Genomic DNA, 16108 nt, shown 5'->3' with positions numbered 1-16108 from the left:
TGTTTTACACATCAAAATACTACAATATGTTGCTACCTATGCTTTGGCATTGCATAAGGTCGTGTTTTTCATTTATTGTTAATAACGTCTTTATACTAAATCCACTGGATTTTGATTTGCACTGATTGACATTTTTGTCTTGATTTAATTTATGATTTTTGTATTTGTTTTTATTGGCCTTGAACTAGCTGTCAGTAACTGCGATTACTCTCGGGTCTGTACTTTTTTGTCCCTTTTACAGCGGATGACCGTGAAGTCATTCCGGTGTATTGTTGCGAGAGAGCTTTCCTTTACGTAACTTGCGTGTTGGACTTGTAACCGATCTATAATCTATAAATTCGTGGAAACCAGAGCTCACACCGTGTTGGTTGTTAGTTGATGACTATATGGTAAGCTCAGGATGTTTTTTTAAATATTGCATACGGTGACTTGGTGATGTCTTTATTCCATGCATTGTCTCATTACTTTATATAGACTTTATATAGTTCTACTGGCCTTTTGTAAAGTAAGACGAGAAACTAGATATAAACTAACTTAGATTGGTATATACATGTACATGTATATTTAATATACTCATATAAATTCAAGTCAAATTTATATTCTAAAACAACATAAAAATAAAAAAGTGTAAAAAAAAAATGCTTTTAATATATTTTGTTTGTGAGAGTGGGCATGTTTAAAGGCATGTTTTCTGGTCTGGGTTAAGAATAAAATATTGGCTATGATTATGTGTTTTATTATGATATTTTTGGGACAAAATAGCGTTGCTTTAGGCTATTAGTATAATGGTCTCAAAGTGGGGGTTTTGGTTTCTGTATTCCGTAATACTTAAACCATAGTTTTACTTCAGGCCATTTTTGTCGAGCCTTCGACTTTAGTCGAAAAAGCGAGACATAACGATATTACATTCCGTCGGCGTCTGCGTCGGTGTCGTCGGCGTCCACAAATATTCACTCTGTGGTTAAAGTTTTTGAAATTTTAATTACTTTCTTAAACTAAACTGGATTTCTACCAAACTTGGACAGACGCTTTTTTATATTCATAAGATAGTATGCAGAAGTAAATTTTGTAAAAATAAAATTCCATTTTTTCCGTATTTTACTTATAAATGGACTTAGTTTTTCTGCCAGGAAATATTACATTCACTCTGTGGTTAAAGTTTTTGAAATTTAAAAAAATTCTTAAACTATACTGTACCAAACTTGGACATAAGTTTGTTTTTAATCATAAAATAGTATCCAGAAGTAAATTTTGGAAAAATAAAATTCCATTTTTTTCATATTTTACTTTTAAATGGACTTAGTTTTTCTGCCAGGAAACATTACATTCACTCTGTGGTTAAAGTTTTTGAAATTTATATAAATTTCTTAAACTATACTGTACCAAACTTGGACAGAAGTTTGTTTATGATCATAAGATAGAATCCAGAAGTAAATTTTGGGAAAATAAAATTCCATTTTTTTCATATTTCACTTTTAAAAAGGACTTAGTTTTTCTGCCAGGAACCATTACATTCACTCTGTCGTTAAAGTTTTGAAATTTTATTTACTTTCTTAAACTATTTTGGACCTGTACCAAGCTTGGACAGAAGCTTGTTTATGATCAAAAGCTAGAGACAAAATGTATTGTATCTAAAAGAATATTTTGTTAAAATTTTGTACCTGTGTATATGTATTTTACTTATAAATGAACTTAGTTTTTCTTCCTTATTATATTACGGACAGTCTGCAGTTAAGGTTTTTAGAATATTCTGTATTTTTACCAAACGTGAACACACGGCCGACACTCGGCTAACCGAGAGATAGGTCGGTTAATCTATATTGAGTATGCGGCTGTTAATCGGGTTGGCTAAAGTCTGTTAATCCTTGTTATCGTGGAAATCAGTGCAAGGTCAGCATGTTTCATTGTATAAATTTTTAATTATATTTATATCATAAAAACTATTCATGTCTGACAAAATGATTTGGAGTACTGAATCCAGTGGTGTAATTATTTTTTTTCTAGCTTCAATAAACGATCTATAAAATGAAAAGGCGAATTACTCATCAGTAAATTTATACAAATTTTACACACACAAAATGTACACAAAAATGACAGGTTGGTTGAGTTTACTTGCATGCAATCTTTTGAACATCAAAAAAAGACTGGCATTATGTTTGTTTACCATATTAACATCAATATGTGAAAAATCTACACGAAAAACTGTATTTTGGTGACATAACTCAATTTTTGATAAAAAAATATGGTCTGTTAATGGGTCGGATGTATAAAACTCGGTCTGTTAATTGGTCTGTTAAGAGTTATGAATGACATTACAAGTATAATTTAATTGCTATATGGGGTGTTATCTGAATAAAGAGATAGGCCAAAGATAAGTGGCTAGATAAATGGAAACAACATATGAACAATGAAACATAAGTTAAGACAATGGAATCTGAAAATTGATAGAAATGATTTTAAAAAGTGTAAAATCAAGGTTTTATTAATTGCATCAAAGAATGGTCGCATGTATCATGTGGATTCTGTTTAATTTATATAAATATATAAATGGAGCCAATTTTTCATTTACATAGTTAACAAGTACATAAATCAGAGATAGTAAAATTAACGGTACCAAAAGTATAGCCAAATCCGTGAAAGGAATCAGAGCTTTGCACGAGGGAGATACATTCCTTAATTTATAATAATTTCTTATATTTTGTAACAGCAAATTTTAATAACACAAAAATATCCGTATTTTCATGTCATTACCGAAGTACTAGCTACTGGACTGATAATTACCTCGGGGACTAATAGTCCACCAGCAGAGATAAATTTCGTAATGTTTTGATTTTTTTTATCAAATGAACTGAAATATGTTTATAATTAATGCAGTGGGTTTTCCCGTTTGAATGGTTTTACACTAGTAATTTTGGGGCCCTTTATAGCTTGTTGTTCGGTGTGAGCCAAGGCTCCGTGTTGAAGGCCGTACTTAAACCTATAATGGTTTAGTTTTTAGATTGTTATTTGGATGGAGAGTTGTCTCATTGGCACTCACACCACATCTTCCTATATCTAAGTATAGACAAACCTTTCAACACCAACCTTTCTCTACATCACCTTGAATGTCACTCGATAGAAAAACAAGCACGTTTGCGGACTGCGAGTCGGCTAAATGACTTACGATATCATAGGAATACATCATTACTCGAAAAACAAAATTGATATTATGCATTAGAAAATGAGAATGATGACTCGGTACAAAGGAAAATACATACCGGAAATAAACTCCTCATAGATACCAGGATTGAAATTTGATATTTGCGCCTTATATTTACGCCAGACACGCGTTTCGTCTACGAAAAAATCATCAGTGACGCTTGAAAAAGATGTTTAAAAGGCCAAAACAAAGTTGAAAAGCATTGAGGAAATACAACTAATACCGGTGTCACACATCAGCGTATAGCTCCAGCGTGTTACAAATCAGTTACGCTGACAATATGCTTTAAGCGTGTATTGGGCGTACTAAGGGCGTACCTAAGGCTAAGCGTTTATCCGGCGTTCAAGAAACATATGTTGGCGTATGTTGTATGTTTTTTATGCTGCATACAAGTTTCCTCGGATTGTAGCGTTCATCAAGCGTATTTACTTTCCTTCAGTGGCTAGAGGTATAGGGGGAGGGTTGATATCTCATAATCATGTTTATCCCCACTGCAATTTTGCGCCTGTCCCAAGTCAGGAGCCTCTGGCCTTTGTTAGTCTTATATGATTTTTAATTTTAGTTTCTTGTGTATAATTCGGAGTTTATTATGACGTCCATTATCACTGTACTAGTATGCATATTTTTAAGGGGCCAGCTCAAAGACGCCTACGGGTGCGGGAGTTTCTCTCTACATTGAAGCCCCATTGGTGGACTTTGTCTGTTGCCTATTCTATGGTCGGGTTGTTGTCGCTTTGGCACATTCCCCATTTCCTTTCTCAATTTTACCTTTATATTTCGACGTACTTTAAACTTATGTAACGCACTTTGAACGATTGCTAAGCATTCCTATGGCGTGCAACTAACGTATACCGACTTTGTCAGTTTTCTCTGTACGTTTGGTGCACGCTGGTATATCCGCCAATGTGTGACGCCGGCATACGGTAATCTATTCCAAAGGTAGAAAAGCCTTAGTATTCCAAAGAAAACGCATGGAATTGAACCAGCTGAATTGCAACACATGACAGATGCATAGATGTTACAGACTTTGAAAAGACAAAAAAAGTAAGGCTGATTGATAACTTGGCGTAAATAATAAATTCATGCAAATTCGAGCGGCCAATCAGTCAATATAACGCTAATTTGAAGTGACACACCCTTTTAATGAAATGCAGAGAAAAAAATATTTAAAATAAAAGTGTTCTTTCTATAAGGATACTGTTGCACCGTATTGTAATTTTTTCGTCATAAGTACATCTCATTTTTTTCAATGTGAAAATAATTATAAACTCAAGGTAGTAAGGCTATTGTCGTGGCTAAATAACTCTTAACTGACACGATTTAAATTGTCCAACCCATTAACAGACTGTATGCCTCTAATATTCATTAAAATGTGGTATAACTCAACATATATAACAATTATGAAATATTTATCAATGACAATTGATTTTTTAGAACCAAAGTACTACTTTGTGTCCTTTAAATCATATCTAAAAAATGGTTTTTGGCCTTTTATCTTAAATATTGCTATGCGTACAAGCATAAAAACCACATACTTGCTCGACGCCTTTTCGTTTTACTTAAAATTGCGCAGGCTATGTATTTTTTTTAATGTTGGAAAATGTTCTATGATAGATATCATTTTGTCAGACACTTTTCTTTTGTTGATGTGATTCTCATAATGTGCCAAAAAATCTGTATATTTAACAGAGTTTAACATTAAATTGTGAGTTTTACTCTTAACAGACGTATAGCCATCCCGATTAACAGACCCACCGCCGATATAGCCGCATACTCAATATAGATTAACCGACCTATCTCTCGGTTAGCCGAGTGTCGGCCGTAGAACAGAAGCTTCTTAGAATCATGAGATAGTATCAAGAGGAATATTTTTATTGATTTTATTCCTCTTTCGTTGAGCCTGCGATTAACAGCATAAGTAGGTTAGACACTGGGTTCCGCGAAACCCTTAAGCATTTTTCTCTATATACTCTTTAATGTTGTGAGCCATTTTTCTCTATTCTTTATACTTTTTGCCAGTTAATTTATTCTCTTTATATTTGAATACCTCATTGTTCTATTTTATTTATTTTTGTTCCATTGTCTCTAATATTCAACCCCGCTATTCTCCATTCCTTAAACGCCATCCACACCTTCTAGTTTAAGTCACCATATAGCCTTCACAAATGAGCAAGATTCATATTTAATAGGCTCCGATTGAAAAAAACAATTGAAAGCTACGTACTCGGGGTTTCAAATGTGAACTTGCAGAAATAATTATGGCCCCGCAACGAAGTTGTCGGTGCTTTATAGTTTTACCCTTGTCCGTGATTCTGTCATCCCGTCATTCCGCAATAAACCATTATACGGCCTTTTTTCTAAACGCTTTCAGATATTGGGATGATTTAGGTATGTTAAAACATGCGGAAGAATATTTCAAAGAACGTTTTGCGACAATATCGGCAAGGACCGGTAGCCCTGTAATTGTTTTTTCGGGAAAATAAATACGCGGAACCGGACCATTTATACCCATTATAAAAAGTTAAGTATTTTTCTTATGGATCCAGAGTTTTGAATTGAGATCCACAAATTCTGGCTAAATCTCTTTTAGTTTATCTATATATATATTTCAAATTCAAAAATTAAATATAAGTGCACATTTCTCTATCTATGTGTATGCATATTTCATCTATTTTTAAAATATGTAAATGCTTATATATGCATTAATAAACTGCAGTCAAATCTCTAAGGTGCTTATCATATTCTTGCAATTGTGTAAGAAATATAATTATATACATAAATATCTTGGTAATTGGTTGCTCTGTGTACACGGGAGAAAAATACCCTTATATCTAAAAGTTTAAACATATTTTATTTGCGTAAATGTGCAAAAGGGATGAGACACAAGTTAATCAAACTTATAAAGTCTATATAACTAATCAGTTGGGGCTGTACTTCATTTTCGTGCAGCTCAAAACACCATATCTGTTTTAAGGGGAATAATCCTTACAGAAATTGATTGTCTCCCATATTACTTTCTATTCCATGTGCATGCAATAACTGTTCAGTGTTCTATTGACATTTATCACATATTTTGTACTGATATCTACGTTTTTTCATGGCCAATAATAGCCGGAAGTCAAGGTTGGTTATCAGCCCTCGGGGCCGATATCGATTTCAGCCCTCAAAATCCATATCAAGCCCCCGAGATTAACTTCCGGTACACTGTCAATCAAAGACTATTTGTAAACAAGTTGAACACAATGAAAAGAAATTTAGAAAGTTACGAATCTGCTGTAGAAGAAAAAGTAGAAATCAACAGTGAAAATCACAAAAGTTCCCGTAAAATTTTGACGTCATTAAGAATTTATAAAATATATGATGCCACACTCATCTGGAATGAGTATAGCGATATAGGATTCTTCTCAAGCATTTTTTTACATTTGTAATGTAACACTTTAAAGTTGTTTAATATTTGCAATTCTTAGAATTAGTATATATTAATTGTTAATTATTTCTGAAACTTTTCACAAAACGTTGTTTACCTACTAAGATACGAACTTTTTTTTAACTCGCAGTGATACATTTTTTATTTTATTTTCGTTAAATATCTTTTTGATTTTTGATGAAATATCAAACAAAATTTGGTGTAAGCTATTTGTTTTCTCTTGCTAAAAAATATGTGATAAATAGATTATAACATGTCATTTTTCATATGGTCCCTGGTATCAGCCCTCTGGCTTGATATTTGGGAGTCTAGGGCTGATACCAGGGCCATATGAAAAATGCCATGACATAATCTATAAGTATTTCATTTTATAATTTCATTGTTATAACAAATCATTGTAATCATTGTATGAAAAAACCCACAAGGGTCCACAATTGGATTAATAAAGTATTCTTATTCTTAAAAAAAAAATAGGCACAAAGGTTAGTGCACCGGAACACGAACTCAAAAGGTTCCTAGTTCGATTCCAATTCCAAAAGAACATTTTCAATCCACTACATATTAATATGTTTAAACTAACCATAGCCATACACTTGACTATGTGGATAACAAGTTTTTTTTTCTTTATCCTACAAATGTCTTGTGATAAAAAGTCTTACAGTGTATCTATATATTTTACTCCGAGACCAGAATTTATAAAAATAAATTAAACAAAACTTGCGCTTTAGATTTAGAGAGGGTCCGAAAGAAACTTTCCGAATGAAAGATTTTGCGCCATTTTCCAATTCTATCTCTACCGGGTAACCCTCGTCAAAAATGTAGGTATGCTTTAATAATGATAGAGGATAGTCACTGTTATTTCTAATCATCTTAGATCATCTCCAAACTTAAAACTGAAGATCACGCACCCTTATTGTTTAGATTGAAAAAGACTGTTGTATATGATCCGTCGACATAATCTCCGATTAAATAAAAAAAATTGATCCATTAATCAATCTCTGACCTGTGAATTTATACTTTAAGTTTAACGGGCTATATTTCTTGTCGGTTTAAAAAATGAAATTACCTCCCTTGTTAGTGTCATGTTGAAATAATCTATTTTTTTGTACCATCTTCATGTATAATTATATTGTACAATTTAAATTTGTGATCTGTTTCATATCTAAATGTAACAATTTAATCTTTATCAAAGATATAAACAATGTAATTTGAAAGTCTTTGATTACTTTATCACCGTAGTTCAAAACAAATGATGAATCTTAAAATTGATCGTTGAACAACGTATTAAATAGAGTAAAGTCGAAAATACAATATTGATTCTTTTAATAATGAAAACAAATCACGAATGATGGAATGTTGAATATTCAAATCAAATGCTCAAATCCTGAAAAGTACTGTTGAATGTATGTTGAAAACGAATGTTGAAAATTGAATGTTGAATGTTGTAAATCAATACGAGAAAAAAAGATTAAATGTTGAATATTGAAATCGACTGTTGAATGTTGAAATCGAATGTTGAAAGTTGAAAATCGAATGTTGAAAACGAATGTTGAATGTTGAAAACGAATGTTGAATGTTGAAATCGAATGTTGAAAATTGAAAATCGAATGTTAAAAACGAATGTTGAATGTTGAAATCGAATGTTGAATGTTGAAAACGAATATCGAATGTTGAAAACGAATGTTGAATGTTGAAAACGAATGTTGAATGTTGAAAACGAATGTTGAATGTTGAAAACGAATGTTGAATGTTGAAATTGAATGTTGAAAATCGAATGTTGAATGTTGAAAACGAATGTTGAATGTTGAAATCGAATGTTGAAAGTTGAAAATCGAATGTTGAAAACGAATGTTGAATGTTGAAATCGAATGTTGAATGTTGAAAATGGATATGAGAAAAAAATAAAAAAATAAAAAAAAATAAAAAAAAATTGAAAGTTGAATGTTGAATATTGAAATTGAATGTTGAATATTGAAATCGAATGTTGAATGTTGAAATCGATTGTTGAATGTTGAAAATGGATATGAGAAAAAAAAAAAAAAAAAAAAAAAAATTGAAAGTTGAAAATCGAAAATTGAAAACGAATGTTGAATGTTGAAAACGAATGTTGAATGTTGAAATCGAATGTTGAATGTTGAAAATCGAATGTTGAAAACGAATGTTGAATGTTGAAAATGGATATGAGAAAAAAAAAAAAAAAAAAAAAAAAAAATTGAATGTTGAATGTTGAATATTGAAACCGAATGTTGAATGTTGAAAATCGAATGTTGAAAGTGGAAAATTGAATGTTGAAAACGAATGTTGAATGTTGAAAACGAATGTTGGAAGTCGAAATCGAATGTTGAAAGTTGAATGTTGAATGTTGAAAACGAATGTTGAATGTTGAAAACGAATGTTGAATGTTGAAAACGAATGTTGAATGTTGAAATCGAATGTTGAATGTTGAAAACGAATGTTGAATGTTGAAATCGAATGTTGAAAGTTGAAAATCGAATGTTGAATGTTGAAATCGAATGTTGAATGTTGAAAATGGATATGAGAAAAAAAAAAAAAAAAAAAAAAAAAAAAAAATTTGAAAGTTGAAAATCGAATGTTGAATGTTGAAAACGAATGTTGAATGTTGAAATCGAATGTTGAATGTTGAAAATCGAATGTTGAAAACGAATGTTGAATGTTGAAAATGGATATGAGAAAAAAAAAAAAAATTTGAATGTTGAATGTTGAATATTGAAACCGAATGTTGAATGTTGAAAATCGAATGTTGAAAGTTGAAAATTGATATTGAAAACGAATGTTGAATGTTGAAAACGAATGTTGGAAGTGGAAATCGAATGTTGAAAGTTGAATGTTGAATGTTGAAAACGAATGTTGAATGTTGAAAACGAATGTTGAATGTTGAAATCGAATGTTGAAAATCGAATGTTGAATGTTGAAATCGAATGTTGAAAGTTGAAAATCGAATGTTGAAAACGAATGTTGAATGTTGAAATCGAATGTTGAATGTTGAAAATGGATATGAGAAAAAAAAAAAAAAATAAAAAAAAATAAAAAAAAATTGAAAGTTGAATGTTGAATATTGAAATTGAATGTTGAATATTGAAATCGAATGTTGAATGTTGAAATCGATTGTTGAATGTTGAAAATGGATATGAGAAAAAAAAAAAAAAAAAAAAAAAAAAAAAAAAAAAAATTGAAAGTTGAAAATCGAATATTGAAAACGAATGTTGAATGTTGAAAACGAATGTTGAATGTTGAAATCGAATGTTGAATGTTGAAAATCGAATGTTGAAAACGAATGTTGATGTTGAAAATGGATATGAGAAAAAAAAAAAAAAAAAAAAAAAAAAATTGAATGTTGAATGTTGAATATTGAAACCGAATGTTGAATGTTGAAAATCGAATGTTGAAAGTTGAAAATTGAATGTTGAAAACGAATGTTGAATGTTGAAAACGAATGTTGGAAGTCGAAATCGAATGTTGAAAGTTGAATGTTGAATGTTGAAAACGAATGTTGAATGTTGAAAACGAATGTTGGAAGTGGAAATCGAATGTTGAAAGTTGAATATCGAATGTTAAAAACGAATGTTGAATGTTGAAAACGAATGTTGAATGTTGAAATCGAATGTTGAAAGTTGAAAATGGAATGTTGAAAACGAATGTTGAATGTTGAAATCGAATGTTGAATGTAAAAAATGGATATGAGAAAAAAAAAAAAAAAAAAAAAAAAAAAAAAAATTGAAAGTTGAAAATTGAATGTTGAAAACGAATGTTGAATGTTGAAAACGAATGTTGGAAGTGGAAATCGAATGTTGAAAGTTGGAAATCGAATGTTGAAAGTTGAATATCGAATGTTGAAAACGAATGTTGAATGTTGAAAACGAATGTTGAATGTTGAAAACGAATGTTGAATGTTGAAAACGAATGTTGAATGTTGAAATCGAATGTTGAAAATCGAATGTTGAATGTTGAAAACGAATGTTGAATGTTGAAATCGAATGTTGAAAGTTGAAAATCGAATGTTGAAAACGAATGTTGAATGTTGAAATCGAATGTTGAATGTTGAAAATGGATATGAGAAAAAAAAAAAAAAAAAAAAAAAAAAAAAATTTGAAAGTTGAAAATCGAATATTGAAAACGAATGTTGAATGTTGAAAACGAATGTTGAATGTTGAAATCGAATGTTGAATGTTGAAAATCGAATGTTGAAAACGAATGTTGAATGTTGAAAATGGATATGAGAAAAAAAAAAAAATTTGAATGTTGAATGTTGAATATTGAAACCGAATGTTGAATGTTGAAAATCGAATGTTGAAAGTTGAAAATTGAATGTTGAAAACGAATGTTGAATGTTGAAAACGAATGTTGGAAGTGGAAATCGAATGTTGAAAGTTGAATGTTGAATGTTGAAAACGAATGTTGAATGTTGAAAACGAATGTTGAATGTTGAAATCGAATGTTGAAAATCGAATGTTGAATGTTGAAAACGAATGTTGAATGTTGAAATCGAATGTTGAAAGTTGAAAATCGAATGTTGAAAACGAATGTTGAATGTTGAAATCGAATGTTGAATGTTGAAAATGGATATGAGAAAAAAAAAAAAAAAAAAAAAAAAAAAAAAAAAATTGAAAGTTGAATGTTGAATATTGAAATTGAATGTTGAATATTGAAATCGAATGTTGAATGTTGAAATCGATTGTTGAATGTTGAAAATGGATATGAGAAAAAAAAAAAAAAAAAAAAAAAATTGAAAGTTGAAAATCGAAAATTGAAAACGAATGTTGAATGTTGAAAACGAATGTTGAATGTTGAAATCGAATGTTGAATGTTGAAAATCGAATGTTGAAAACGAATGTTGAATGTTGAAAATGGATATGAGAAAAAAAAAAAAAAAAAAAAAAAAAAATTGAATGTTGAATGTTGAATATTGAAACCGAATGTTGAATGTTGAAAATCGAATGTTGAAAGTGGAAAATTGAATGTTGAAAACGAATGTTGAATGTTGAAAACGAATGTTGGAAGTCGAAATCGAATGTTGAAAGTTGAATGTTGAATGTTGAAAACGAATGTTGAATGTTGAAAACGAATGTTGAATGTTGAAAACGAATGTTGAATGTTGAAATCGAATGTTGAATGTTGAAAACGAATGTTGAATGTTGAAATCGAATGTTGAAAGTTGAAAATCGAATGTTGAATGTTGAAATCGAATGTTGAATGTTGAAAATGGATATGAGAAAAAAAAAAAAAAAAAAAAAAAAAAAAAATTTGAAAGTTGAAAATCGAATGTTGAATGTTGAAAACGAATGTTGAATGTTGAAATCGAATGTTGAATGTTGAAAATCGAATGTTGAAAACGAATGTTGAATGTTGAAAATGGATATGAGAAAAAAAAAAAAAATTTGAATGTTGAATGTTGAATATTGAAACCGAATGTTGAATGTTGAAAATCGAATGTTGAAAGTTGAAAATTGATATTGAAAACGAATGTTGAATGTTGAAAACGAATGTTGGAAGTGGAAATCGAATGTTGAAAGTTGAATGTTGAATGTTGAAAACGAATGTTGAATGTTGAAAACGAATGTTGAATGTTGAAATCGAATGTTGAAAATCGAATGTTGAATGTTGAAATCGAATGTTGAAAGTTGAAAATCGAATGTTGAAAACGAATGTTGAATGTTGAAATCGAATGTTGAATGTTGAAAATGGATATGAGAAAAAAAAAAAAAAATAAAAAAAAATAAAAAAAAATTGAAAGTTGAATGTTGAATATTGAAATTGAATGTTGAATATTGAAATCGAATGTTGAATGTTGAAATCGATTGTTGAATGTTGAAAATGGATATGAGAAAAAAAAAAAAAAAAAAAAAAAAAAAAAAAAAAATTGAAAGTTGAAAATCGAATATTGAAAACGAATGTTGAATGTTGAAAACGAATGTTGAATGTTGAAATCGAATGTTGAATGTTGAAAATCGAATGTTGAAAACGAATGTTGATGTTGAAAATGGATATGAGAAAAAAAAAAAAAAAAAAAAAAAAAAATTGAATGTTGAATGTTGAATATTGAAACCGAATGTTGAATGTTGAAAATCGAATGTTGAAAGTTGAAAATTGAATGTTGAAAACGAATGTTGAATGTTGAAAACGAATGTTGGAAGTCGAAATCGAATGTTGAAAGTTGAATGTTGAATGTTGAAAACGAATGTTGAATGTTGAAAACGAATGTTGGAAGTGGAAATCGAATGTTGAAAGTTGAATATCGAATGTTAAAAACGAATGTTGAATGTTGAAAACGAATGTTGAATGTTGAAATCGAATGTTGAAAATCGAATGTTGAATGTTGAAAACGAATGTTGAATGTTGAAATCGAATGTTGAAAGTTGAAAATTGAATGTTGAAAACGAATGTTGAATGTTGAAATCGAATGTTGAATGTAAAAAATGGATATGAGAAAAAAAAAAAAAAAAAAAAAAAAAAAAAAAATTGAAAGTTGAAAATTGAATGTTGAAAACGAATGTTGAATGTTGAAAACGAATGTTGGAAGTGGAAATCGAATGTTGAAAGTTGGAAATCGAATGTTGAAAGTTGAATATCGAATGTTGAAAACGAATGTTGAATGTTGAAAACGAATGTTGAATGTTGAAAACGAATGTTGAATGTTGAAAACGAATGTTGAATGTTGAAATCGAATGTTGAAAATCGAATGTTGAATGTTGAAAACGAATGTTGAATGTTGAAATCGAATGTTGAAAGTTGAAAATCGAATGTTGAAAACGAATGTTGAATGTTGAAATCGAATGTTGAATGTTGAAAATGGATATGAGAAAAAAAAAAAAAAAAAAAAAAAAAAAAAATTTGAAAGTTGAAAATCGAATATTGAAAACGAATGTTGAATGTTGAAAACGAATGTTGAATGTTGAAATCGAATGTTGAATGTTGAAAATCGAATGTTGAAAACGAATGTTGAATGTTGAAAATGGATATGAGAAAAAAAAAAAAAATTTGAATGTTGAATGTTGAATATTGAAACCGAATGTTGAATGTTGAAAATCGAATGTTGAAAGTTGAAAATTGAATGTTGAAAACGAATGTTGAATGTTGAAAACGAATGTTGGAAGTGGAAATCGAATGTTGAAAGTTGAATGTTGAATGTTGAAAACGAATGTTGAATGTTGAAAACGAATGTTGAATGTTGAAATCGAATGTTGAAAATCGAATGTTGAATGTTGAAAACGAATGTTGAATGTTGAAATCGAATGTTGAAAGTTGAAAATCGAATGTTGAAAACGAATGTTGAATGTTGAAATCGAATGTTGAATGTTGAAAATGGATATGAGAAAAAAAAAAAAAAAAAAAAAAAAAAAAAAAAAAAATTGAAAGTTGAATGTTGAATATTGAAATTGAATGTTGAATATTGAAATCGAATGTTGAATGTTGAAATCGATTGTTGAATGTTGAAAATGGATATGAGAAAAAAAAAAAAAAAAAAAATTTGAATGTTGAATGTTGAATATTGAAACCGAATGTTGAATGTTGAAAATGGAATGTTGAAAGTTGAAAATTGAATGTTGAAAACGAATGTTGAATGTTGAAAACGAATGTTGGAAGTGGAAATCGAATGTTGAAAGTTGAATATCCAATGTTGAAAACGAATGTTGAATGTTGAAAACGAATGTTGAATGTTGAAATCGAATGTTGAAAATCGAATGTTGAATGTTGAAAACGAATGTTGAATGTTGAAATCGAATGTTGAAAGTTGAAAATCGAATGTTGAAAACGAATGTTGAATGTTGAAATCGAATGTTGAATGTTGAAAATGGATATGAGAAAAAAAAAAAAAATAAAAAAATAAAAAAAAAATTGAAAGTTGAATGTTGAATATTTAAATTGAATGTTGAATATTGAAATCGAATGTTGAATGTTGAAATCGATTGTTGAATGTTGAAAATGGATATGAGAAAAAAAAAATAAAAAAAAATTTGAATGTTGAATGTTGAATATTGAAACCGAATGTTGAATGTTGAAAATGGAATGTTGAAAGTTGAAAATTGAATGTTGAAAACGAATGTTGAATGTTGAAAACGAATGATGGAAGTGGAAATCGAATGTTGAAAGTTGAATATCGAATGTTAAAAACGAATGTTGAATGTTGAAAACGAATGTTGAATGTTGAAATCGAATGTTGAAAATCGAATGTTGAATGTTGAAAACGAATGTTGAATGTTGAAATCGAATGTTGAAAGTTGAAAATCGAATGTTGAAAACGAATGTTGAATGTTGAAATCGAATGTTGAATGTTGAAAATGGATATGAGAAAAAAAAAAAAAAAAAAAAAAAAAAAAAAAAAAAAATTGAAAGTTGAATGTTGAATATTGAAATTGAATGTTGAATATTGAAATCGAATGTTGAATGTTGAAATCGATTGTTGAATGTTGAAAATGGATATGAGAAAAAAAAAAAAAAATTTGAATGTTGAATGTTGAATATTGAAATCGAATGTTGAATGTTGAAATCGAATGTTGAATGTTGAAAATGGATACGAGAGAAAAAAAAAAAAAAAAAAAAAAAAAAAAAATTTGAATGTTGAATGTTGAATGTTGAATATTGAACCAACTTGACATCCGTCAATATCAATGCATACCGGACATCTTCCTTTCACAATAGATAAATGTGCTAAAGAAAAATAGATTTGAAGAAATCATATCAAAGTCTTTTCTATTTTCTATTCATAGGCGTTTGAAACATTTACAGATTACCTTAGTCTCAAAAGTTTCGCCGACACAACGAATGAAAGAAAACTACAGCAGTATGGAAAACTGCTTCATCATATTTTTGATAAAGAATTGGAAAAAAAGAAAATGACTGACACAACTTCTGTTCTTCAGCATGCATTATCATGGTCCCCGTTTGCAGTATTTTGTAAAGTATACTGTGAGTATTATTCCATCTACGCAATGCAAATAATAAAATTATTGGAACCAATTTCATTGCACCTAAAGAGCAATTTGACAATTAAAGTATCTTTAGTAACAATCCAAGTAAATTATTTGAAAAGTCAAAACCACGTTGTAAGATATGAAGTTAATAAAATAGAATTGTTCAGCATTCCTACTCAAATTGGAATTTATCAGTGGTGCCTTTATTATACCAGGGCCATTTTTTTAACCAAAACCTTGAATGAGAAATTATTTAAAAACGTTAACCAATGTACATGGTATTGTTCAAAAGTAGTCGTTTTCTCGATTTTGATATCTATATCACTAACGGAAAGCTGAATACTAAAATTTATGATAAAAGGGAGGATTTTTCATTTCCTATCGGTAATTATCCGTTTTTAGATGTTGACGTTCCCTTGTCACCATCTTACGGTGTTTATATATCTCAACTTGTACGATTCGCTCATGTATGTAAAAATGTTTTAGATTTTAACGATAGAAATTTATGTATTACTGAAAAATTATTACACCAGGGTTTTCGATATTATAAAC

Source organism: Mytilus trossulus, unplaced genomic scaffold (genome assembly GCF_036588685.1).
Source record: "Mytilus trossulus isolate FHL-02 unplaced genomic scaffold, PNRI_Mtr1.1.1.hap1 h1tg000138l__unscaffolded, whole genome shotgun sequence".
In the NCBI taxonomy this organism is placed as follows: Eukaryota; Metazoa; Mollusca; class Bivalvia; order Mytilida; family Mytilidae; genus Mytilus; species Mytilus trossulus.
The sequence above is the reverse complement of the archived record's forward strand: the minus strand, read 5'-3'. Positions refer to the sequence as shown.